General features: G+C 43.1%; 2 pseudogenes; one reads left to right on the top strand and one right to left on the bottom strand.

Annotated features, from left to right (window-relative positions):
- Positions 1–11048: 11048 nt before the first annotated feature.
- On the bottom strand, positions 11049–11821 carry LOC105718552 (putative pituitary tumor-transforming gene 3 protein; annotated as a pseudogene).
- Positions 11822–20108: 8287 nt separating this feature from the next.
- Positions 20109–21423, top strand: LOC105718572 (tubulin alpha-4A chain-like; annotated as a pseudogene).
- Positions 21424–26154: the final 4731 nt, after the last annotated feature.

The following is a 26154-nucleotide window of genomic DNA, read 5'->3' as shown; positions in this document are numbered from 1 at the left end:
GCCAGGTGATGTGACCGAGTGAGGTGGTCCCAGTGCTAGCAGAAGGGAGCGCGGGCTGCAGGGAGTTGCAGAGCGCATGTCCAGTCTGAAGGGGGCAGCGGCCTGCTCAGCACCAGCTGGTGTTGCCATGGGGATCTGCAGGCTTCAGTTGCCAGATCTTCAGATATTTTAAAAATAGCTTGAAATCTGGACTTTTGTGTGAAATTTTCCAATTGTGTAGGCGACCCCTCCTCCCACCTTCTGGAATTCCTTTGTCTTTTCTGCTTGAACCACCTCAAGGGGCCATCAACTCCATCAAATGATTCCTTGCCGACGAAGGTAGGATCTCACTAGACTTGTCCTCATGCTTCCTCCTTGCTGGCCTTCAGGAGGTTATTCATCCAGCAGACATTTATCCAGCTCCTGCTCTGGGCTGGGCCTTGTGCAGAAATGGATTTTGAAGATGGGAGGAAATGGGGAAGACACAGAGCATTGCTTTGGAGAACGAAGGAAGAATGGTCGGGGGGGTGGGACAGGTGTCAGGCTCCCTGGGACACCTTCCCAGCACTTCCCCACAGGGATCTCCTGTCTGAGCTATGAGGTCTCCTCCCTATTACGCCACCCATGCTTTGGGTGGAGAGCCTCATTCCCTCTCAGCATCTCTATGCTTATTGCTTCCAAGGCTGGGTCTTTCTCGGCTCCTCAAATCACACCTCCTCTGAGAGGCTTTCCTGGACCACGCTAGCTAGAGCAGCTTTCTCCATACTGCCTCTGTACACTCTTTATAGCACTCATCACTGTCTGAAATGACGTACATGCTTATTATCTGTCCTCTCCCCAACCAACTATAAGGCTACAAAGGCAGGACCTTCTGGAAGGATGAATTTGCTGCTCTCTCAGCCCATGGCAGGAGCTTGGTGAGTTCATATTCCCCAGATGCTCTTCAGGCACTAAAAGCTAGACTGGAGGTTTTCAAACAATGTCCTAAGGGTCTTTAAACCTCTGGAGTCACCTCCATCATCTCGGCCTCAGTTTTCTTTCCTGTAAAAATGGGCAGAATAATTGTTCCAGGCTCATAGGGGTGTGACTGAGGAGGTGAGTGTAGGTTGTCCTGGGAGATGGTAAAGCCCAAACTCTGTCATGAAGTATGGTGTCCCCTGGGTCCTGGCAGGAAGCTTGGAGCCCATTTTATACCTACCCCCACCAAGCAGCGCGTGTATTCTGCCTGCCTTATTTTCTGCTCACGGCCCTTGCACAGGCCTGCTCTGCAGTTGGTCTCTCTCAGCATGGCAGAAGAGCTTAATGACAAAGATGGGCTGAGCCTCCAGGAGAAGACGGTGTGGGAGAGAAGTCACAGATGCAAGGGAAGATGCTCAGAGCCTGTGAAAGTCCTTCAACTGCCCCCCACCCCACCTTGTCCTTGGACTTGGAGTATCCCTCCTGGGAAGGGGGATTGGCGGATGTAACTTATGATGAAGGCAAGGGCCAGTCACAGCTGAGCTCCTGCAAGTAGAGGACTTGGCAGTGGGGACCAATTTGATGTTAAAGATGACAGCAACCATATACATAGCTGCTCGTCAGGGGAGAGAGCCTGGGGCTGGGGGTGAGGGCGGGAGTTCACTGTTGGGTGCATTTGTATCTGCTGAACCTACAGGGTGCAGAATCATAGTTGGCTGTTTATCTTGGGTAAGGGGGCACTGGTGTCCCACCCCAGAGCTCTGATCTCATCTTAGCTTCATCCGTGCCGTTGATGAAATTCAGAGAAGTATGAAGTTTGTCAGGTTTGCAGAGAACCAAAAGCTAGTGTCTAAGTAGGAGGACTGAATTGATCCAAAGCAATTGGAAGGTTGAATTCTGGGCCTGCTTCCTTCCGGCAATATCATTTCAGACAAGTTGCATAAAGTTTTTGAGCCTTGGTTTTCCTATCTGCAAAATGGGGACAATGCCACCGATGCTGAAGTGCTGTAAGGGTTAAGAAGACAGCCGACATTCAGCACCCAGCAGAGGCTGTATGCCTGGCACGCAGTAGGTCCCCACTCACTGGTGGCTACTGCTGTGATGAATACCAATGTGAGCTCCTTGGACCAGGAGCCTTGTCTTTCATTCCTGTATTCCTGGTGCCTGGTATGGCGTGGGCACTGAACAAATGTTTGTCAGATGAATGAACAAGATGAATTTGACAGGGATAAATGTCAGTTCCTGGACTCAGATCCAAAGACCCAGCTGCACAAGGATGCAGTGGGGGAGAAATGGCTTAGGAACAGCACATGTGAGAAAAGCCGAGGGATTGAAACTGACAGAAATTCAGTCAACATGAGGTGGCTGCCAAAACCAGCCAGGGCAAACTTGGGTAGCATTATTAGAGGCTGGGTGCTCAGAGGAGGGAAGCCACCATGGTCAGACCAGACTCAGGAGCCACAGACCCTTGCGTATTTTGCCTGTAGGGAGGCTGGCCAACCAGATGAGGTGGGGAAGAGTCCTAAAGACCATCTATCATGAGATATGGCTGAAGAAACCAGAGTACTGAGCCTGGAGAGGAGAGTCACAGGGCACGTGGTGGCATTCAGATCTTGCCTCTTCCACTTGCTCTGGATAATCAGCAGCTCCAGGTCCCAAGTTTCCTCATCCGTAAAATGTGCAAGCCACAGGTTGGAGGTCACGCTGCTGCTGGAGAGGAGCAGGAATGGGAACCCGAGCCTTACTGGACCCAGCCCCCCTTTACCTCCCTCCTGAGCTCTTCAGTCCGGAGGTTGTTCATGCTGAGGACAGCTGGCAGGGAAACTGTGGGTGGCCAGAGGCATCTGTTTCCATTTTAGGGGTTGGACCAGGATCACAGGGGCAGCTCCTTTCAGCCCTTACCCTCCCTTCTCCTTATCTCCACTTGTGGCCGATTCTATAGTCTGGTCACTTTCCTGGCAGCCAGCTTCCCTCTATTTGCATGGTTTCTGCGTGTAAGATTTTGTGTGCAAAAGGCCGGATCTGTTCCTCTTCCTCCCAGAAACCGCCAGGTGCCTGCAGTGCGCCCGCCTTGTGCTCCCTCTGGTGGCTGCAGCAGGTACTGCACTGGGCTCAACAGAGCCAACCAGAATAATGTTGGAATCAAGACATTTTGGTAAAAGTTCCCATCCTCCATCAACAGATGAATGGATAAACACAATGTTAACATAGACATACAATGGAATATTATTAAGCCTTAAAAAGGAAGAAAACGGTGACACATGGATGAGTCCCAAAAACATTAGTCTAAGTGAAAATAAATTGGCACAGAAACACAAATATTTTATAATTCAATTTATAGGAGGTGCATAGAACAGGTAAATTCAGAGACAGAAAGTAGAACAGAAGTTACCAGGGGCTCACGGAGGGGGAAAAGGGGAGTTATGATTTAATGGGTATTGAGTTTCTATTTGAGTTGATGAAAAAGTTCTGGAAATGGATAACAGTTGTGTTCACAACAACATTGTGAATATACTTAATGCCACTTATTGTACCCTTGAAAATGGTTAAAATGGTAAATTTTGTGTTATATGTATTTCATTACAATAAAAAGTAATAACATATATGTAACACAAAATTTACCATTTTAACCATCTGCTACCTAAAGGCTGCATGACCTTCATCAAATCACTTAACTTCTCTGGGACTCTTGTTTCCTCATTCGTAAAGTGAAGAGAGCAGCAATGCCTACCTCACTGCCACGACCCTGGTCCAAGCCACCATACTTTCTCACCTGGAGGATTGCAGACTGCCTCCTTGATGGTCTCCCAGCTTCACTTTGGCCCTCCCTAACAAGTCTTTTGCTACTAAGCAGCCATAACATCTAGATACCTAGGTCAGATCAGCCACTCTCCTGCTTAAAATTCACCCCACACTCCTCTTCTTGGCCAACAGGATCTGGTCTTGATCACCTCCTCTCCCTCAGTACTTTCTGCCACCTCTCCCTCACCAAGATATTACTCCATGTTCCTTCTGCCTCCAGTCCTTTGGCCTCATTGGTTACTCTGACTTGAATGCTGTTCTCCTGATTGTCTTATATTGTCGGGTTGTCCTTGTCATCAAGGTCTCATCTCAAATGTCACCTTCTTTTTATGGGGATTTCATTTCTTACCAACCACTGTAATGTTGCCTTACCTTCTAGCCTTACTCTTATCACCTCTGTTTTGTTTGATTTTCTTCATAGCACCTGTCATTATCTGAAATTGTCTTATCTTTATGAAACTGAGTCATTTCGTGGGCTGGACTTCTGGAGTGCAAAATAGGATACAGTTTTTATTTTTCTTCTGGCTTCATCCTTGCATTTGCTCTGTTGCTTCTCTCTCCCCACATTGTCTTAGTCCCTTTTTTGTTGCCTATAATAGAATACCACAGACTGGATACTTTATAAAAATAAAAAAAGAGATTTATTTGGCTCATGGTTCTGGAGGGTGGGAAGTCCAAGAGCATGGCACCACTTCTAGTGATGGCCTTAGTGCTGCATCATAACATGGTGGCAAGTGTCACATGGTGAGAGAGGGTGAGACAGTGAGACACAGAGAGAAGTGGGGGCTGAACTTATCCTCTTGTCAGGAGCCCGCTCCCAGGATTACTTACCCACTCCTCTGATAACATCATTAATCCACTGATGAGGGCAGAGTCCTCATGACCTAATCATATCTTAAAGTTCCCATCTATTTTTTTTTTTCAGATGGAGTTTTGCTCCTTTCTCCCAGGCTAGAGTGCAGTGGCACGATCTCAGCTCACTGCAACCTCCACCTCCCGGGTTCAAGCAATTCTCCTGCCTCAGACTTCCAAGTAGCTGGGATTATAGGCACATGCCACCATGCCCAGCTAATTTGTGTATTTTTAGTAGAGATGGGGTTTCTCCATGTTGGCCAGACGAGTCTCGAACTCCTGACCTCAGGTGATCCACCCGCCTGGGCCTCCCAAAGTGCTGGGATTACAGGCGTGAGGCACCTGGCTGGGTCCCCAGCTGTTAATACCATTATAATAGCAATAAAATTTCAACATGAGTTTTGGAGGGGACATTGAAACCATAGCACCACTCCTTGAAAATGTTTCAGCTAAGTATAGTTTACCCATTTCTTTCAGGTATTAGATCAATTTCAACTTCAGGCATTGAAAGTCTGATTCTTTTAGGAGATGTACATTGAAGGATTTAAGAATGAAGAGTCATGATGTCTGAAGCTTGCTTTCAAGTGGTTTAGCAAGACCATGTATACACAGACACACACACACACACACACAACAGTAATAATTTTTGAATCTAGGTGGTAAATATATAGGTGTTTATTATACTATTCTTTCAACTTTTCTGTATGTTTGAAAAGTCTTATAAAATGTTGGGCAAAAAGGAAACTGCTTTTGCCAAGTTAAGAAAATAAACCCAGTCCTATCTAAATAAACATATTTACCTCCCATCCAATATAAAACTTCTCCTATTCAAGCTGACCCAGGCCTGGCTTTCTGCAGTGGGGAATGTTGGGGGGATGGGCAGTGGGTGTGGCCAGTGTCCTTACTCTCTTGATTCACCTCCTCTCCCACTGCTTGCAGCTGCTTCCAGTTCCTTCAGGGTCTGGGAAGGGAGGAGGGAGGAAAGGAAAAGGAGAGGGCTCCTCATTTGTGCTCTTGTCATCCATGTATCCATGTGTGATGCGCTGCTGGGCTTCCCCCTCCAGGAACTCTGGCCACACTATTCTTTTTTTTTTTTTTTTTCTGAGATGGAGTCTGACTCTGTCATGCAGGCTGTAGTGCAGGGGTACAATCTCAGCTCACTGCAACCTCCGCCTCCTGGGTTCAAGCAATTCTCCTGCTTAGGCCTCCCTAGAAGCTGGGATTATAAGTTTGCACCACCACACCTGGCTAATTTCTGTATTTCAGTAGACACAGGGTTTCACCATGTTGGCCAGGCTGGTCTTGAACTCAGGTGATGCACCTACCTTGGCCTCTCAAAGTGCTGGGATTACAGGCATGAGCCACTGCACCAGGCTCCCACATCATTCTTGATGTGAGTGAAGCCCAGCTGATCTCTCACATTCTGCCCCAGTAGTACCAACAAAGCCTCCTTCTGCTGGGGTCAGCCACAGGCAGCCTTCTTGGGTGAGGTCTCATTGAGGAGGCAGTGTATTAGTTTGCTCTCATGCTGATAATACAGATACCTGAGACTGGGCAATTTATAAAGGAAAGGAGGTTTAATGGACTCGCAGTTCCACATGGCTAGGGAGGCCTCACAATCATGGTGGAAGATGAAGGAAAAACAAAGTCACATCTTACATGGTGACAGGCAAAAAACAGTGTGTGCAGGGGAACTCCCCTTATAAAACCATCAGATCTCGTGAGACTCATTCACTATCATGAGAACAACACGGGAAACACCCAACCCATGATCCAGTTACCTCCCACTGGATCCCTTCCATGACACATGGGAGTTATGGGAGCTATAATTCAAGATTTGAGTGGGGCACAGCAAAACTATATCATTATACCCCTGGCCCCTCCCAAATCTCATGTCCTCACCTTTCAAAAGCAACAATCCCTTCCCAACAGCCCCCCAAAGGCTTAAGTCATTCCAACATTAACTCAAAAGTTCACAGTCCAAAGTCTCATCTGAGAGAAGGCAACTCCCCTCTGCCTATGAGCCTGTAAAATCAAAAGCAAGTTAGTTACTTCCTAGATACAATGGAGGTACAGGAATTGGGTAAATACACCCATTCCAAATGGGGGAAACTGGCCAAAACAAAGGGACTACAGGCCCCATGCAAATCCAAAATCCAGCAGGGCAGTCAAAAAGCTCCAAAATGATGTCTATTGACTTATGTCTCACATCCAGGCCACACTGATGTGAGAGGTGAGTTCCTATGGCCTTGGGTAGCTCTGCCCTTGTGGTTGGGAAGAAACTGGAGCAATCACATAACATTTCCTGAACACGAAGGTATAGTGCAGCGAACATCCCTGCTTGGTCCTGGATGAAGGGATAGGGATAGGGTTAGGGTTAGGGTTAGGATTAGGGTTCAGGTTAGGGTTGCAATGGGTTGGGGTGGGGGTCAGGGTCGGCAGGGCCACACTTCTTCTAGAAGTTCTCAGGCAGAATCAGTTCTGTTTTGCTCCCAGCTTCTGGTGGCTCTGGGTCTTCCTTGACCTGTGGCTGCACCCTCCGATCTCTGCCTCTGTGGTCACACTGTCTACTCTGCTGTGGGTGGAATCACCTACTGCCTCACGGTCATAGGATGTTTGTCACTGGACTTAAAGCCCTCCCAGGTAACCAGGATGAGCTCCTCCTCTCAAAACCCTAACTTAAAAAAAAAGTTCATTAATTAATTTTATTTTTAAACTTTTTATTTCCATAGGTTTTTAGGAGAACAGATGGTATTTGGTTACATGAATAAATTCTTTAGCGGTGATTTGTGAGATTTTGGTGCACCCATCATCCGAGCAGTGTATACTGAACTATACTATGGTCTTTTATCCCTCACCCTCTTCCCATCATTTCCCCTGAATCCCCGAAGTCCATTGTGTCATTCTTAGGCCTTTGCATTCTCCTAGCTTAGCTCCCACTTATGCGTAAGAACGTATAATTTTGGTTTTCCATCCCTGAGTTCTTCACTTAGAATAATAGTGTCTGGTTCCATCCAGGTTCCTGCGAATGCCATTAAGTGATGACTTCTTTTCTTCTGGGTACCAGTAATGGGATTGCTGGATCAAACAGTTTTTCTACTTTTAGTTCTTTAAGGAATCTCCACACTGTTTTCCATAGTGGTTGTACTAGTTTACATTCCCACCAGCAGTGTAGAAGTGTTCCCTTTTCACTGCGTCCACACTAACATCTATTATTTTTTGATTATGACCATTTTTGCAGGAGAGTAAGGTGGTATTGCTTTGTGGTTTTGATTTGCATTTCCCTTATCATTAGTAATATTGAGTATTTTTTCATATATTTCAAAACCCTTAATCACATTTTTTATCATTTACCGTTATATTCACAGGTGTTGGAGATTAGGATGAAGATATATCTTTTTGGGAACTGCCTTTCAGTCCTCTACAAGTGGATTTGGGAAGCTAGATTGACCTCACTCAATTTTATAAAGGTGGAAAGAGAGAAAGAGTGTGGATGAGGATTGTTTTCTCATTCGACCTAGCAATCCCATTACTAGGCAAATACCCAGAGGAATATAAACTATTCTACTATAAAGACCACATGCATATATAGCAAAGACATGAAATCAATCTAAATGCCCATCAGTGATGGACTGGGTAAAGAAAATGTGGTACATATACACCATGGAATTTTGTGCAGCTATTAAAGAAGAATGAGATCATGTCTCATTCTTTGTAGGAACATGGATGGAGCTGGAGGCCATTACCTTTAGCAAAGTAACACAGGAACAGAAAGCCAAATACATACCTTCTCATTTGTAAGTGGGAGCTAAATGATGAGAACACATGGACACACAGAGGGAAACAACACACACTGGGGCCTATTGGAGGGTGGAGGATGGTAGGAGGGAGAGGAGCAGAAAAAAGTAACTATTGGGTACTTGGGTGATGAAATAACCTGTACAACACACCCCCATGACACAATTTTACCTATATAACAATCCTGCATTTGTAACCCTCAACCTAAAATAAAAGTTAAAAAAGAAAAAGTATGGATATGGGAGGAAGCAGGCACTGGGAGAGCTCGGAGGTGGAGGTTTGCCATGAAGCTCCTGGACCCAAAGTGTGCACTTCATCCCTTGTGTTGAAATTGACCCTGACCATCAGTCTGTTCTCTTAATTTCCATGTCATTAGAGGAAGACACAAACTCCAGTCTTCAGAATACACATTTCAGACTCTGCCACAAAAACTCAGGCTTCCAAAGGACATCTCTCTATTCATTATCACTGTGTGACAAATTACTCCCCCCACCAATCCTGGCTTAGTGGTTTACAACAGCAACTTTGTACTAGCTCACAGTTCCTGTGCATCAGGATTCTGAACCCAGCTTAGCTGGAGGTCTCTGGCTCAGGGTCCTTCATGAGGTGGCAGTCAAGCTGGTGGCTAGACCCGGGGTCCTATCTAAAGGCTCTTTTAGGGCAGATGATCCAGTTCCATGTGGTCATTGTCAGGTTTCAGGCCCCCACCGTGCAGGCCCCTCTGCATGGCTACCTCACAGCATGGCAGCTGGCTTCCTTTGGAGTGAGCCATGAGAGGGAGGGACTCTGACTCTCAAGATGGAAGCCACAGTCCTTTTATAATGGAATCTCAGGAGTGACAGCTTGTCACTTTTGCTGTTTTCTATTTGTTAGAAGCAAGGCAGTAAATGCAGTCCACCCTTAAGAGGGAGGAATTTCATAAGAGTTCCAATACCAGGAGGTGGGGATCATTGGGACACCTTAGCATCCACCTACCACAGCCTCCAAAGTCTAATATACATAAGGCATGAATTCAATTACCTTTAAGGTTAATCATGGATTTGTTTCCTAATTTATAATAAACCCAAACATTGGGGGGCTGCGGGGGAGATGGGTGTTATGGATTGGCTGTGTCCCCACCCACATCTCATCTTGAATTGTACTCTCATAATTCCCATGTGTTGTGGGAAGGATGCGGTGAGAGATAATTGAAGCAAGGGGGGCGGTTTCTCCCATACTGTTCTCTTGGTAGTTGTCTCTTGGTGTAGAATAGGTCTCATGAGATCTGATGGTTTGATAAGGGGAGACCTGTTTTGCTTGGCTCTCATTCTGTCTCTTGCTGCCACCGTGTAAGAAGTGACTTTCACCTTCCACCATGATTATGAGGCCTCCCTAGCCACAAACAACTGTAAGTCTATTAAACCTCTTTCTTTTGCAAATTGCCCAGTTTTGAGTATGTCTTTATCAGTGGTGTGGTGTGAAAACAACTAATACAATGGGGATGGTTAATGGGTACAAAAAAGTTAGAGAGAAGGAATAAGACCTACTATTTGATAGCACAATAGGGTGACTATAGTCAATAACTTGATGTACATTTAAAAATAACTAAAACAATGTAATTGGATTGTTTGTAACACAAAGGATAAATACTTGAAGGGATGGAGACCCCATATCCATGATGTGATCATTTCACATTACATGCCTGTATCAAAACATCTCATGTATTCCATAAATATATACACTACTGTATACCCACAAAAATTAAAAATAAAATAATAGGTCAGGTGTGGTGGCTCATGCCTGTAATTCCAGCACTTTGGAAGGCCAAGGCAAGTGGATCACTTTAGCTCAGGAGTTTGAGACCAACCTGGGCATCATAGTGAAACCCTGTCTGTAACACAAGAAATACAAAAAATTAGCCTGGCATGATGGTGTGCATTTGTGGTTCCAGCTACTTGGGAGGCTGAGGTAGGAGGAATGTTTGAGCCTGGGAGGCAGAGGCTGCAGTGAGCTGTGATCACACCTCTGCCCTCCACCCTGGGCAACTAAATGATATCCTGTCTCAAAAACAAAAAACAAAAAAATGAAAACAAACACTCAAAAACAACCACACACACGCAGAAAACCAAAAACCAACAAAACAAAAACCTCAAAAGCCAAAAACATGAAAAACAAAAAACTCCCACATAAATTATTAAAAAAACCCCTAAACGCCTTAAAACTAATGTTTATGTTCCCAAATCATCAATGAAACTGACATAAATGCCTCATTAGGGTTTTGAGTTAGATTGCTTCATCCCCTTCGCCCTTTGTTTCTCTAGAAGAAGAAGGGCCTAGAGAAGTTAATAATATTTCTGGAGTAAGCACAAGAGTACTCTGGCGTTGACATCTAGGTCTCCAGTTTTACATCCTAGATGTGCCCAGGTTCCTGACAGGAGAGCGGATTTTATGAGAGACCTGCAACTGTGTGTCAGCACTCAGCTTCTCCACGTGGCTGACTTTATATTAGTTTCTTAGGGCTGCTGTAACATGGTACACCAAACTGTGTGATTTAAAACAATAGAAATTTATTGTCTCACAGTTCTGGAGGCTGGAAGTTCAAAATTAAGGTGTTAGCAGGGTGAGTTTTTTTTTTTTTCCTGTTAAAGAATGCTTTATTAATACAAATACACACAAACTCATTAAGAAATGTAAATATTTATGTCATAGCAAACAGGTGGCATTTCATCACCCAGGGTCAACAGAAGGGTTGAAGAAGACTGCGACAGATTGAGTTCCCATGGTGGAGAGGGCGTCTTCACAGGCAAAGAGGGGCCCAGCTGAAGCAGCTTTTCAAGCTCTCTCCTAATCAAGGATCGTAAGAGGTGCTCCACTCAGGGAGAGGCCTGCTATCTGGTGCTCTTCAGGTAGGTTACAACTCTCAAAATCTAGACTTGAAGTGAAAGAATTGTTCTGTTTCTGGGTAGGCATTATCTGAGGCAGGAACAAAACTTTTGCTTTAACAGTCTTCTTGGTCATCTTTTTGGCAGATAAATTTGGCTGTTTTAGTCTGAGGAGTCTGTTCGTCTTTACTCACTTTTGTACCCCTGTTGACAGTTACAAAAGCCTTTCTGGTAGCTTTAGGTAAGGCTGGTAAAGCATTGGACATTTTTCCAGAACGTGGTGTTGAAACTTGAGATCTCCCATCTAAGGCTTTGATTGAAGGTCCAGATCCCAGCTTCAGCCTTTCTTTAGGAGCTTCCTGGTTACCTGGTTTTCTGTTCTCCTTATCAACATAGATCAGAGCAGGCTGGGTTCCTTCTAAGGGTTCTGTGGGAGAATCTGTTCCATGCCTCTCTCTTTGCTTCTGGTAGCCCCAGGTATTCCTTGGCTTGTGGATGCACCACTGCTGTGTTCCATGTCCACATGGTGTTCTCCTTGTGTGTCTGTGTCTTCTTGTACGGACACCAGTCATATTGGGTTAGGGGCCCCCTCTGCTCCAGTAGGATCTCATCCTAACTAATCACATCTGTAACAGCCCTATATCCAAACATGGTCACATTCTGAGAACTTCAATATATCTTTTTTGGGGCCACAATTCAACCCATAACCATACCCCTGAATAAACTGAAAAGAACAGAATTTGGGACATTACATTTCTAAGTAGTTAGAAAAACTACTTTTGTTTATCAAATAAAGAAGGTATTTGAAGTTGCTCCTTCAGCTTTAATTTTTTTTGTGTATGTGTGTATGTGACAGAGTCTTGCTCTGTTGCCAGGCACCAGGCTGGAGTGCAGTGGCGCAATCTTGGCTCACTGCAACTTCCGCCTCCCAGGTTCAAGCAATTCTCCTGCCTCAGCCTCCCTAGTAGCTGGGACTACAGGCACGCACCACCACACCCAGCTAATTTTTGTATTTTTTAGTAGAGACGGGGTTTCACCATGTTGGCCAGGATGGTCTCAATCTCTTGACCTCGTGATCCACTCGCCTCGGCCTCCTAAAGTGCTGGGATTACAAGTGTGGTGAGCCACTGCGCCTGGCCAGCTTTTATGTTTTTAAAAACTTTTGCCTCTAGGGTTTGCCTGATGAGTTAAACACTATCCCAGTTTTAGCTACAGGAGGTATTGGTTAAATTGATATTTACCTCCTGTGGCTAAAACTGGGTCAGCTATTTCACCTGCACCCTTCTTTGCCCTCAGGTGTGGGTTAAAGACCTGGAGACTGAAAAGGTTTTTCCTTTAGCAAGTGTTCCTATGACAAAATACTGAGCTGTTGACTGGGGCTGGGAAGAGGGGATGTCCTTAGGACTCCTGTAGAGGGACTTATTCCAAGGTGTCTCTAAAGCCTCTTGGGTAGTGGGCTTTTGGGATGATGACTGACAGACCCTGCATGCCTGGAGGATGCTGGGCGACTGGGAGCTGGCTTATTTCACTCTGCTCCAGGATAGGGACCGCATAAGCTCAATGAGCAGCTTGCACAGCTGCTATAGGCCATCCCTAGAAGAGGGCTTCTTACCTCTTGAAGTGATTCTTGATTCAGGAATGGGCAAAACCAATAGTTTTTTAATCAAGAATCATTTCAGTATTAGGTGGGATCCATCCAGACCAGTCACCTAGACAGTTCCTTAAATTGGGATTTTGTGAAGCAAAAAAAGGGGATATATTGAGAATGATGGAACTCCTGGTCTGAAATAAGAACTACATACAAATCCTGGATTTTTTCCTTTTCCTCAACTCCCCTGAAATGGACTGAATGTTTGCGTCCCCTACAAATTCTTATGTTGAAATCCTAACCCCCAATAGCACAGTATTAGAAGGTGGGGCCTTTGGAAGGTAATTAGATCTTCAGAGTAGAGGCCTCATGAATAGGATTACTGCCCTTGAGCTAGACCCACAGAGAGCCCTCCAGCCTCTGGCTGCCATGTGAGGAGACAATGAGAAGATAGCAGTCTTCAACCTGGAAAAAGGCTTGTACAACAGAGCTGGACCAAGCAGGCACCTATCTCAGATTTTCAGCTTCCAGAACTGTGCGAAATCAATTTCTGATTTGTATTGGCCACCCTGTATATGGCATTTTTATGATAGCAGCCTGAACAGACTAAGGCCTATTGGCTTTACTTCCACAATGGAAACCAGTCTTTTCATGCCTCATTCTCTGCTGCTTCCTTTCTAATTCAAGCTACCATTGCTGCTCCTCTGGTCTCCCTCCTCCATCCCTGTCTTCCACAATCCGTCTTCCACCTAGAAGCCAGTGGTGTTTTAGAAACCTGAATCTAAGCATGTTATCTCTATGTTAAAACTCTCCAATGCATTTAACAGTCTCCACAATCTGGCTCCCTGTTTAACTTTATCTGATACCACTCGTGTTGATTTTTTTTTTTTTTTTTTGACAGAGTCTCACTCTGTCACCCAGGCTGGAATGCAGTGGCACAATCTCGGCTCACTGCAGCTTTCACCTCCTGAGTTCAAATGATTCTCCTGCCTCAGCCTCTTGCCGTAGCTGGGATTACAGGCACAGGCCACCACGCCTGGCTAATTTTTGTATTTTTAATAGAGATGGGGTTTTGCCATGTTGGCCAGGCTGGTCTCAAACTCCTGGCCTCAAGTGATCCGCCCACCTCTGCCTCTCAAAGTGCTGGGATTACAGGTGTGAGTCACCGCGCCTGACCTCATGTTGGTTCATTTCTTGTTATTGTCTTTTCCTTTGCACATCCTTACCCTCCTCTCCCCATAGAACGCACACCTTTGAGAGCAGGGACCTTGTTTGTCTCGATCATAGAGACAGAGCTGTGCCTGGCACTTTGTGGGTGTTCAGTCAATACGTTTACAATGCAAATGGCAGAGACAGAAATTTAGGCAAGCAACCATGGGTTTTCTGTATTCAGTTCTGATACTGACTTTCAGTTCTTTTCACCAAAGAATTGGCAGGAGTCCTGAGCCAGGTGGTGGAGGGAATGATTAGGAATTCTCTTCTAGGCTCTGCAGATACCCTTTTGCGTGCCCAATATTGTTCTTGTCGCACACCAATCCATGCCTTGGTGGCCCTTTTCACATACAGCTTTCATTCTTGCCAGTGTGATTATGCAATGATTGTGTCAAGTACCGGAACATTCCACTAGAGGACAGTAGAATATAGTGTTCAGAGTTTGGGATCTGAAGCCATTGACTGCCTTGGCATCTATTCCCTTCCAGGAATCATTTTGGAGCGTGGGCAGCGATTATTTTGAACCATGATGACGTGAGGGCAATCACCTAGGGATGACAGAAGAGCAAACTGGATCAAATGGCCATATAACACATAAAGCACTATGGTTAAGAACTTAGTACCCCTGACACTCCTTCCTACCCCCCTAAAGGCAGGCTGCCTGGGTTGAAAAGGGGAGGAGGAGGGAGGTGGTGCACATTACTTCTGCTCACATCCCATTGTCCAGAAAACACTACTTGCTGAGGGGTCATATGGCTACACTTTCCTATAAGAAAGGCTGTGAGATGTAGCCTTCTTTCTCAGTGGCCAAATATCTATTATAGAAGAATGGGAAAATGGATATTGGAAATTAACTGGCAGTTTCTGCCACAAATCCTTAAACCAGCTGAGGTGAAATAATCTGAGTTAAATAATCTTGGCTTTTGTTAGGGAAGGGGATTTCCAAGGGGATTCAGACCCAAGCCACTGGTCATTAGGCTTTGCTTCCTTGTTTGTTAACTTGTTACATCAACTAGATTTTTGGATTTTATAGCCTGGCCCAGGCTATAAAATCCCCTATAGAAGTTTAGAATCCCCTATAGCTAGTGTCCTATCATTATGATTATGCAAAACTGGTCTGTTAGCATTTATTAAAAACTTTTGTTTGCCTTATTAGCATCTTTGTAGGGTCCAGCCCTACAGGGTCCTTTGAGCCCCTCTCTGCTGGTGTAGAGACGAGAAATTGTGCAAATAAAAGACACAAGACACAGAGATGGAGAAAAGAGAGTTTGGGCCCAGGGGTCCACTGCCCACCAAAGCGCGGAGTCCGGCAGTGGCCCTGAGTGTCTGCACACTCTGACTTTTATTGAGTACAAAGCTGGGGGCAGGGCAGGCAGGGCGTGGCATTGGTGGTCAGTGATAGGGTCAAGTATATTATGTGTCATTTAGGTAGGGGGCCAAGACTTTCTAGTAGCTGAGATGAGGTAAGGAGCATAATGGGTCAGCGCTTTTCCATACTTGTCAAGAAAGAAAAAAGACATTAAGATTTATATTACTTTTACTGATTATCTTTTCTAAGAAAAAAGGAACCAGGTGCAGAAGTAGAACATGAGAGTGGACATGGAACGTGACCACTGAAGCACAGCACCACATAGAGACAATTAAGCCCCCAGCTGTCTGTGGGCTTCCCTGACAGCTGTCAGGCCTACCACAAGAGCTTGGAGGAGTGGAGATTTCTCCTAACTCCCCTGCGGAAGGAGACATCTTGGCCTTACCTGGGCGTGACAGAGGGCTTAAAGTGTTTTGCCTTAGGGTCATTCCTTTCACAATGTCACCGCAGGTTCACACGAAAGCTGAAAGGCATTAGTAAAAGAACTAAGATCACCTATGAATAACTAAGATCACATATGAATAACTAAGGTCACCTATGAATAACTACTATAGTTATATGTCTAGTTATTTTCTTCTTAATTTTTTTTTTTTTTTTTTTTTTTTTTTGAGACGGAGTTTCACTCTTGTTACCCAGGCTGGAGTGCAATGGCACAATCTCGGCTCACCGCAACCTCCGCCTCCTGGGTTCAGGCAATTCTCCTGCCTCAGCCTCCTGAGTAGCTGGGATTACAGGCACGTGCCACCATGCCCAGCTAATTTTTTTTTTTTTTTGTATTTTTAGTAGAGACGGGGTTTCACCATGTTGACCAGGATGGTCTCGATCTCTTGACCTCGTGATCCACCCGCCTTGGCCTCCCAAAGTGCTGGAATTACAGGCGTGAGCCACCGTGCCCAGTCTTCTTCATTGTTTATATGGGAATAGGCTGAGGCTTCTGACTCCTGCCTCGGCACTTATGGGGTCTCCCCCACCAACATCTTATTATATTTAGTAGTGCTATCTGGAAGTTTCATCTACTAGGAGATGCGTGATGAAGTCTGAGTAGTCAGTTCTATTCTTGTTTTGCTTAACTGATGAATCACTTTGCCATGTACTGTTGACACCTGCCCCTTGCGCTTGGCCATTTTGTTTGACCACCTGTGCTGGTTCGCTGTTTGAATTACTTGATTTACAACTGATGCTGATTAGTCCCTCCTGTTTTCGTATATCTCCTACTCTTTCCAGGCTATTTGGCTTATACCCTTTTTTACATACATAAATGGAATTCATTGCATATTAATTACTTACAGACAGACATATATTTACTAGGAGAAACAAAAAGTCCAGGTATATAAATATTTTTCTATTTAAGAAAAAAATAACCAAAATCAGAGTGGAAGTGAATGAAATGGAGATGAGAAAAACCACACATAAGATAACTGAAACCAAAAATTGGTTTTTTGAAAAAATAAATAAGATTGATAGACTAGCCAGACTAATAAAAAAGAGAAAATCCCCAAAAACAGAATCAGAAATGGCAAAGGAGCATTACCACTGGCCCCAGAGAAATACAAACACCCTCAGAGACTATTGTAAACACCTCAGTGCATATGATTAGAAAACCTAGAAGAAATGGATAAATGCCTGAAATCATGCAACCTCTCCAAATTGAACCAGGAAGAAATGAAAACCTTGAGCAGACCAGTAACAAGTTCTGAAATGGAATCAATAACAAAAATCCCTACCACCCAGACAAAAGCCCTAATCAGATGAATTCACAGCTGACTTCTACCAGAGGGATAAAGTAGAACTGGTACCATTCCTACTGAAACTATTCCAAAAAAATCAAGGAGAAAGGACATGTTTTTAACTCATTCTATGAGGTCAGCATCATTCTGATACCAAAATCTGACAGAGACACATAAAAAAAGAAAATTTCAGGCCAATATCCCTGATGAACATAGATGCAAAAATTATTAGCAAAACACTAACAAACCAAATCCAGCAACACATCGAAAAGCTAATCCATCATGATTAACTAGACTTTATTCCTGGAATGCAAGGTTGCTTCAACGTATGCAAATCAATAAACGTGACTCATCATATAAACAAAAGTAAAACCAAAAACTGCATGATTATCTCAATAGATGCAGAAGAGGCCTTTGATATAATTCAACATCGCTTCATATTGAAAATCCAAAAAAACTAAGCATCAAAGGAACACCCCTCAAAATAATAAGAGCCACCATTGAAAAGCCCACAGCCAATATCATACAGAATGGACAAAAGTTGGAAGCATTCCTCTTGAGAACCACAAGAGGAATAAGACAAGGATGCCCACTCTCATCACTCTTATTCAACATGGTATAGAATTCCTGGCCAGGGCAATCAAGCAAGAGAAAGAAATAAAGGGCATCCACATAGGAAGAGAAGAAGTCAAATGATCTCTCTTCACAGATGATATGATTGTATACCTAGAAGACCCCATAGTCTCTGCCCAAAGGCTCCTAGATCTAATAAACAACTTCAGCAAAGTTTCAGGATACAAACATCAGTGAACAAAAATCAGTAGCACTTTTATACAACAATAGCCAAGCTGAGAGCCAAATCAAGAACACAATCTCATTTATAATAGATCTCATTTTAAAAAAAAAACCATTTTAAAAAAATAAATAAAATGCTGGCCAGGTGTGGTGGTTCACGTGTGTAATCCCAGCACTTTGGGACCCTGTCTCTACTAAAAATACAAAAAATCAGCCTGCTGTAGTGGTGGGCGTCTGTAATACCACCTTTTCCATGAGGCTGAGGCAGGAGAATCACTTGAACCTGGGAGGCAGAGGTTGCAGTGAACTGAGATCATGCCACTGCACTCCAGCCTGGGCAACAAGAGCCAAACTCTTGTCTCAAACAAACAAACAAACAAAAAACCTAGGAATATAGCTAACCAGGGAGGTGAAACATCTCTACAACCAGAATTACAAAACACTGCTCAAAGAAATCAGAGATGACACAAACAAAATGGGAAAACTATTCCATGCTCATGGCTAGGAAGAATCAATATTGTTAAAGTGACCATCCTGTTCAAAGCAGTTTACAGACCCAATGCTATTACTATCAAACTGCCAATGACATTTTTTCACAGAATTAGAAAAAATTATTCTGAAATTCATTTGGAATAAAAAAAGAGCTTGAATAGCCAGAGCAATCCTAAGCAAAAAGAACAAAGCTGGAGGCATCACACTACCCAACTTCAAACTATACTACAAGGCTACAGTAACCAAAAAAGCATAGTACTGGTACAAAAACAGATACAAAGACCAATGGAACAGGGCAAGAACCCAGAAATAAAGCCATGCACCTCCAACCACCTATCTTTGACAAAGTCAACAAAAACAAGCAAAGAGGAAAGGGCTCCCTAGTCAATAAATGGTGCTGGGATAACTGGTTTGCCATATGCAGAAGATTGAAACTGGACCCCTACCTTTCATCATATACAAAAATCAACTCAGGATAAATTAAAACATAAGCATAGAACCTCAAACTATAAAAACCACCTAGAAGAGAACCTAGGAATACAATTCTGTACATTGGCTCTGGCAAAGACTTCATAATGAAAACTCCAAAACTGCAACAAAACCAAAAATTGACAAGTGTGATCTAATTAAACAAAAGAACTTCTGCACAGAAGACATTATCAAGAGAGTAAACAGATAGCCTACAGAATGGGAGAAAATGTTTGTAAACCACGCATCTGACAGAGGTCTAACATCCAAAATCTATAAGGAACTTAAACAAATTAACAAGCAGAAAACAAAAAACTCCCCATTTAAAAATGGGCGAAGGACATGAATAGATGCTTCTCAAAAGAAGACATAGATGACCAAAAAATATGAAAAAATGCTCCATATTACTAATCATCAGGGAAATGTAAATCAAAACCATGATAAGAGGCCATTTCACACCAGTCAGAATGGTTATTATTAAAAAGTCAGACAATAACAGATGTTGGTGAGGTTGAAGAGAAAAGGGACTACTTATACACTGCTGGTGGGAATGTAAGTCAGTTTCGCCACTGTAGAAAGCAATCTGGAGATTTCTCAAAGAGCTTAAAAGATGCTACCATTTGGCCCTGTAATCCCATTACTGGATATACACCCACAGGAATATAAGTCTTTTTATCATAAAGACACATGCTTGTGCATGTTTATCACAGCACTGTTCACAGTAGCAAAGATGTGGAATCAACCTAGATGCCATCAGTGGTAGACTAGATAAAGAAAATGTGGTACATACACACCATGGAATACTATGCAGCCATAAAAAAGAATGAAATCATGTTTTTGTAGCAACATGGATGGGGCTGTAGGGCATTGTCCTAAGCAAATTAACACAGGAATGGAAAACGAAATACTGTATGTTCTCACTTATAAGTGGGAGCTACACACTGAGTACATATGGACACAAAGAAGGGAATCATCAATTCTGGGGCCTATTTGAAGATGGAGAGTGGGTGGAAGATGAGAATTAAAAAACTATTTATGGGGTTTTATGCTGATTACCTGGGTGACAAAATTGTGTGTACACCAAACCCCTGCAATACGCAATTTACTCATGTAACAAACCTGCACATATACTCCTTGAACTTAAAAATTCAGTTTTCACTGACACCTGTCACTATGACTCTATGTTAGATACACTGCCTGGACTCACCATGTGTGAATGCATCTCAGTCCATGTGTGGCAGGCAGGTGTCTAGATGGGCAGTGCCTGGCTGGGAACTCTACTGCCTGAAACATGGACAGCTTGATGGACAGATGCCCAGTGACAAGGTCATGGGTGGAGAGGGTGACTTCTTCACCACCTTCTTCTTTGAAACTGGTGCTAGAACACATGTGTCCCTGCCAGGTTTTTGTGGATCTGGAGCTTGTGGTCATTGATGAGATCTGATGCCCCAAACTGACAGCTCTTCCATCCAGAGCAGCTCATTACTGGGAGAGAGGATGCTGCCAACAGCTATGCCTGTGGTCACCATACCATTGGCCAGGGGAATATTGACCCAGTGCTGGAGCAGATCTGTAAGCTTCTGACCACTGCACAGAACTTCAAGGCTTCCTGGTGTTCCACAGCTTTGTTGGGGACACCAGCTCTGGCTTCAACTCACTCCGCATGGAGTGGCTCTTTGTTGACTATGGCAAGAAATCCAAGCTGGAATTCTCTATCTACTCAGCGCCCCCAGCTGTCTACAATGTAGACAGCCCTACAATTTCATCCTGACCACCCACACCACCCTGGAGCACTCAGTCTGTGCCTTCCTGGTGGACAATGAAGCCATCTGTGACATCTACCGCTGCAACCTGGGCATGGAGCGCCTAACCTTAACCAATTTCAACTGCCTCATTGGCCAAATCATCTCTTCCATCACATCTTCTCTGCACTTCGATGGGTCTCTCAACGTGAACCTGATGAAGTTCCAGACAAACCTCGCACCCTACCCTTGCATCCACTTCCCTGGCTACCTATTCACTCATCATTTCTGTAGAGAAGCTATGCCACGAACAGCTGTCGGTGGCCAAGATCACCAAACGCCTGCTTCGAGCTTACCAACCAGATGGTGAAGTGTGACCCCCAGCATGGCAAGTACATGGGCTGCTGCCTGCTGTACCATGGAGATGTGATGCCCGAGGATGTTCACACTGCCATTGCCACCATCAAGACCAAATGTTCTCCAGGGGCTTCAAGGTTAGTGTCAACTACCAGCAGCCCACTGTGGTGCCTGGTGGTGACCTGGCCAAGGTGCAGCATACCGTGTGCATGCTGAGCAACACGACCACTATTGCTGAGGCCTGAGACTGCCTGGGCCACAAGTTCGAACTGTGTATGCCAGGAGGGCGTTTGTGTACTGGTATATGGACGAGGGCATGGAGGAGGGAGAGTTCTCTGATGCCCCGTAGGATATGGGTGCCCTGGAGAAGGATTATGGGAAAGTAGTCATCAACTTATATGAGGACAAGGATAAGGGAGACTAGAACATCTTCCTGGAGCCTATTCACTATGTTTATTGCAAAACTTTAGAAATAAGCAGTCTCCTTGCATGGTTAAGAAAATAAAAGTTCAAAGAAAAAAAATCTTCTATTTGTTTTAAATCAACAAAAATTAATCATTCACCTTTAATTTTGGTATTTGTAACTCCCCTTTTTGCATACTTTGCATTAACTTTCTCTTTTGAATGTTATTATGAGTTACTGGAATTTCACGTACTCATCTTTTTCAATTAACCATTCTTTCTCTTTATTCTTTCCATCCCTTCCCTCCTTATGCTTCTCCTTGAAACAAGTTCTTTCTTTTTTAATTTATTCATTTTAAATTAATTATTTATATATTTATTTTTTACCTTTTAGGTTTGGGGGTACATGTGAAGGTTTGTTACATAGGTAAACATGTGTCATAACGGTTTGTTGAACATATTATTTCATCACCCTGGAATTAAACCCAGTACCTAATAACTAGTTATCTTTTCTGCTCCTCTCCCTCCCTCCACCCCCACCCTCAAGTAGACCCCAATGTCTGTTGTTTCCTTCTTTGTGTTCGTAAGTTGTTATCATTTAGCTCCCACTTATAAGTGAGAAAGTGTGGTATTTGGTTTTCTGTTCCTGTAGAAGCTTGCTAAGGCTAACAGCCCTTGGCTCCATCTACATTCCTGCAAAAGACATGATCTTGTTCTTTTTTTTTTATGGGTACATAGTATTCTGTGGTGTATATGTACCACATTTTCTTTATCTAATCTGTTATTAATGGGCATTTAGGTTGATTCCATGTTTGTTATTGTGAATACTGCTGCAGTAAACATTCGTGTACATGTGAAATGTGGAACATTACCAACAAAAACCAACAATGTATAAGTGTTTTCTTCTCAGTCTTGCCAGCATCTATTATTTTTTGACTTTCTGATAATAGCCATTTTGACTAGTGTGAGATGGTATATCCTTGTGGTTTTGATGTGCATTTCTCTAATGATCAGGGATACTGAGTTTTTTTCATATGCTTCTTGGCTGTATTTCTTTTGAGAAGTGTCTGGTCATGTTCTTTGTTCACTTTTTAGTGGGGTTGTTTGTTCTTCTTTTGTAAATTTGTTTAAGATCCTTATAGATGATGGATATTAGACCTTTGTCAGATGCATAGTTTGCAAAATTTTTCTCCCATTCTGTAGGCTGTCTGTTTACTCTGTTGACAGTTTCATTTGCTGTGCAGGAGATCTTTAGTTTAATTAGATCCCACTTGTCAATTCTTGCTTTTGTTTTGATTGATTTTGTTGTCTTTGTCATGAAATCTTTGCCAGTTCCTATGTCCAGGATTGTATTGCCTAGGTTGTCTTCCAGGGTTTTTATAGTTTTATGTTTTACATTTAAGTCTTTAATCCATTTTGAGTTGATTTTTGTGTATGGGGAAATGAAGGGATTCAGGTTCAGTCTTCTGCATGTGGCTAGCCAGTTATCCCAGCACCATTTACTGAATATGGAATTTTTTCCCCATTGCTTGTTTTTGTCAACTTTGTTGAAGATCAGATGCTCATAGATGTGTGGCCTTATTTGTGGGCTCTCTGTTTTGTTCCAATGATCTACCTATTTTTGTACCAGTACCATGCTGTTTTGGTTACTGTAGCCTTGTAGTATAGTTTAAAGTCAGATAACATGATGCCTCCAGCTTTGTTCCTTTTGTGTAGAATTACCTTGGCTATTCATGCTCTTTTTCAGTTCCATATGAATTTAAAAATAGTTTTTTTCTAGTTCTGTGAAGAATGTCATTGGTAGTTTGATAGGAATAACGTTGAATCTATAAATTGCTTTGGGCAGTACAGTCATTTTAATAATATGAATTATTTGTATCTATGAGCAGGGGACTTTTGCCATTTGTTTGTGTCTTCTTTGATTTCTTTGAGCAGCATTTAATTCTCAACCTCCCTGGTTAGCTGTATTCCTAGGTATTTTATTCTTTTTGTGGCAATCGTGAATGGGATTGCCTTTCTGATTTGGCCTCAGTTTGGCTGTTGTTGGTGTGTAGGAATGCTGGTGATTTTTGTACATTGATTTTGTAGCCTGCAACTTTGCTGAAGTCATTTATCAGGTGAAGAAGCTTTTTGTTCGAGACTATGGGTTTCTAGATAAAGAGTCATGTTGTTTGCAAACAGAGATAGTTTAACATTCTCTCTTCTTATTTGGATGAACTTTATTTCTTTCTCTTGCTTGATTGCTCTGGCTAGGACTTCCAATACTATGTAGAATAGAAATGGTGAAAGAGGTCTTCCTTGTCTTGAGCCAGTTTTCAGGGGGAATGTGAAGGTAAATTATTTCAACACTGCAAAAAGGAGCCTCTATAAACTGTCTTCTTGGTCCTTTAAGAATCGTTCAATTTTGACAGCATTATTGCTTTCTGGAACCACTAAATTTATGTTGGATCTTTTTTCTGTTTCCAAAGTTTATATTAACTTCCTCCAATAAGCCCTAGTTCCTTCTGTGGTCAGCAGTATTTATGATTAAAATCTGGGCTTAGGGAGTAACAAAAATGTTTGTGGTGGGCAAAAGTTCTGCTGCTGTTGGGCTACTTCTAGTGATCAAACAGGAAAAGATATTTATTTATTTTTTTATTTTTATTTTTTTTTTATTGCATTTTAGGTTTTGGGGTACATGTGAAAAACATGCAAAGTTGTTGCATAGGTGCATTCATGGCAGTGTGATTTGCTGCCTCCCTCCCCCTCACCCATATCTGGCATTTCTCCCCATGCTATCCCTCCCCAACTCCCCCCCCCGCTGTTCCCCCCACTCCCCCGCAACAGACCCCCGTGTATAGTGCTCCCCTCCCTGTGTCCATGTGTTCTCCTTGTTCAACACCCTCCTATGAGTGAGAACATGTGGTGTTTGGTTTTGTGTTCTTGTGTCAGTTTGCTGAGAATGATGGTTTCCAGGTTCATCCATGTCCCTACAAAGGACGTGAACTCCTCATTTTTAATGGCTGCATAATATTCCATGGTGTATATGTGCCACATTTTTCCTGTCCAGTCTATCATCGATGGGCATTTGGGCTGGTTCCAGGTCTTTGCTATTGTAAACTGTGCTGCAATGAACATTCGTGTGCATGTGTCCTTATAGTAGAACGATTTATAATCCTTTGGATATATGCCCAGTAATGGGATTGCTGGGTCAAATGGAATTTCTATTTCTAGGTCCTTGAGGAATCGCCACACTGTTTTCCACAGTGGTTGAACTAATTTACACTCCCACCAACAGTGTAAAAGTGTTCCTATTTCTCCACATCCTCTCCAGCATCTATTTTCTCCAGATTTTTTAATGATCGCCATTCTAACTGGCGTGAGATGGTATCTCAATGTAGTTTTGATTTGCATTTCTCTAATGACCAGTGATGATGAGCATTTTTTCATATGTTTGTTGGCCTCTTGTATGTCTTCTTTTGTAAAGTATCTGTTCATATCCTTCGCCCATTTTTGAATGGGCTTGTTTGTTTTTTTCTTGTAAATCGTTTTTAGCTCGTTGTAAATTCTGGATATCAGCCCTTTGTCAGATGGGTAGGCTGCAAAATTTTTTTCCCATTCTGTTGGTTGCCGATTCACTCTATTGACTGTTTCTTTTGCTGTGCAGAAGCTGTGGAGTTTGATTAGGTCCCATTTGTCTATTTTGGCTTTTGTTGCCAATGCTTTTGGTGTTTTGGTCATAAAGTCCTTGCCTACGCCTATGTCCTGAATGGTTTTGCCTAGGTTTCCTTCTAGTGTTTTTATGGTGTTAGGCCTTATGTTTAAGTCTTTAATCCATCTGGAGTCAATTTTAGTGTAAGGTGTCAGGAAGGGGTCGAGTTTCTGCTTTCTGCATATGGTTAGCCAGTTTTCCCAACACCACTTATTGAACAGGGAATCCTTTCCCCATTGCTTGTTTTTATCAGGTTTGTCAAAGATCGGGTGGTTGTAGATATGTTGTGTCGCCTCCGACGCCTCTGTTCTGTTCCATTGGTCTATATCTCTGTTTTGGTACCAGTACCATGCTGTTTTGATTACCGTAGCCTTGTAGTAGAGTTTGAAGTCCGGTAGTGTGATGCCTCCTGCTTTGTTCTTTTTGCTTAGAATTGACTTGGCTATACGAGCTCTCTTTTGGTTCCATATGAAGTTTAAGGTGGTTTTTTCCAGTTCTGTGAAGAAGGTCATTGGTAGCTTGATGGGGATAGCGTTGAATCTGTAAATTACTTTGGGCAGTATGGCCATTTTCACGATATTAATTCTTCCTAACCATGAACATGGAATGTTTCTCCATCTGTTTGTGTCCTCTCTTATTTCGTTGAGCAGTGGTTTGTAGTTCTCCTTGAAGAGGTCCTTTACGTTCCTTGTTAGTTGTATTCCTAGGTATTTTATTCTCTTTGTAGCAATTGTGAATGGCAGTTCGTTCTTGATTTGGCTCTCTTCAAGCCCATTCAAAAATGGGCGAAGGATATGAACAGATACTTTACAAAAGAAGGCATACAAGAGGCCAAGAAACATATGAAAAAATGCTCATCATCACTGGTCATTAGAGAAATGCAAATCAAAACTACATTGAGATACCATCTCACACCAGTTAGAATGGCAATCATTAAAAAATCTGGAGAAAATAGATGCTGGAGAGGATGTGGAGAAATAGGAACACTTTTACACTGTTGGTGGGAGTGTAAATTAGTTCAACCACTGTGGAAAACAGTGTGGCGATTCCTCAAGGACCTAG

The sequence above is a fragment of the Aotus nancymaae genome, unplaced genomic scaffold (assembly GCF_030222135.1).
Source record: "Aotus nancymaae isolate 86718 unplaced genomic scaffold, 86718_ANA_hifiasm-v0.15.2.pri h1tg000059l, whole genome shotgun sequence".
NCBI classification, from domain to species: Eukaryota; Metazoa; Chordata; class Mammalia; order Primates; family Aotidae; genus Aotus; species Aotus nancymaae.
This window is presented reverse-complemented; position numbering and strand designations above follow the sequence as displayed.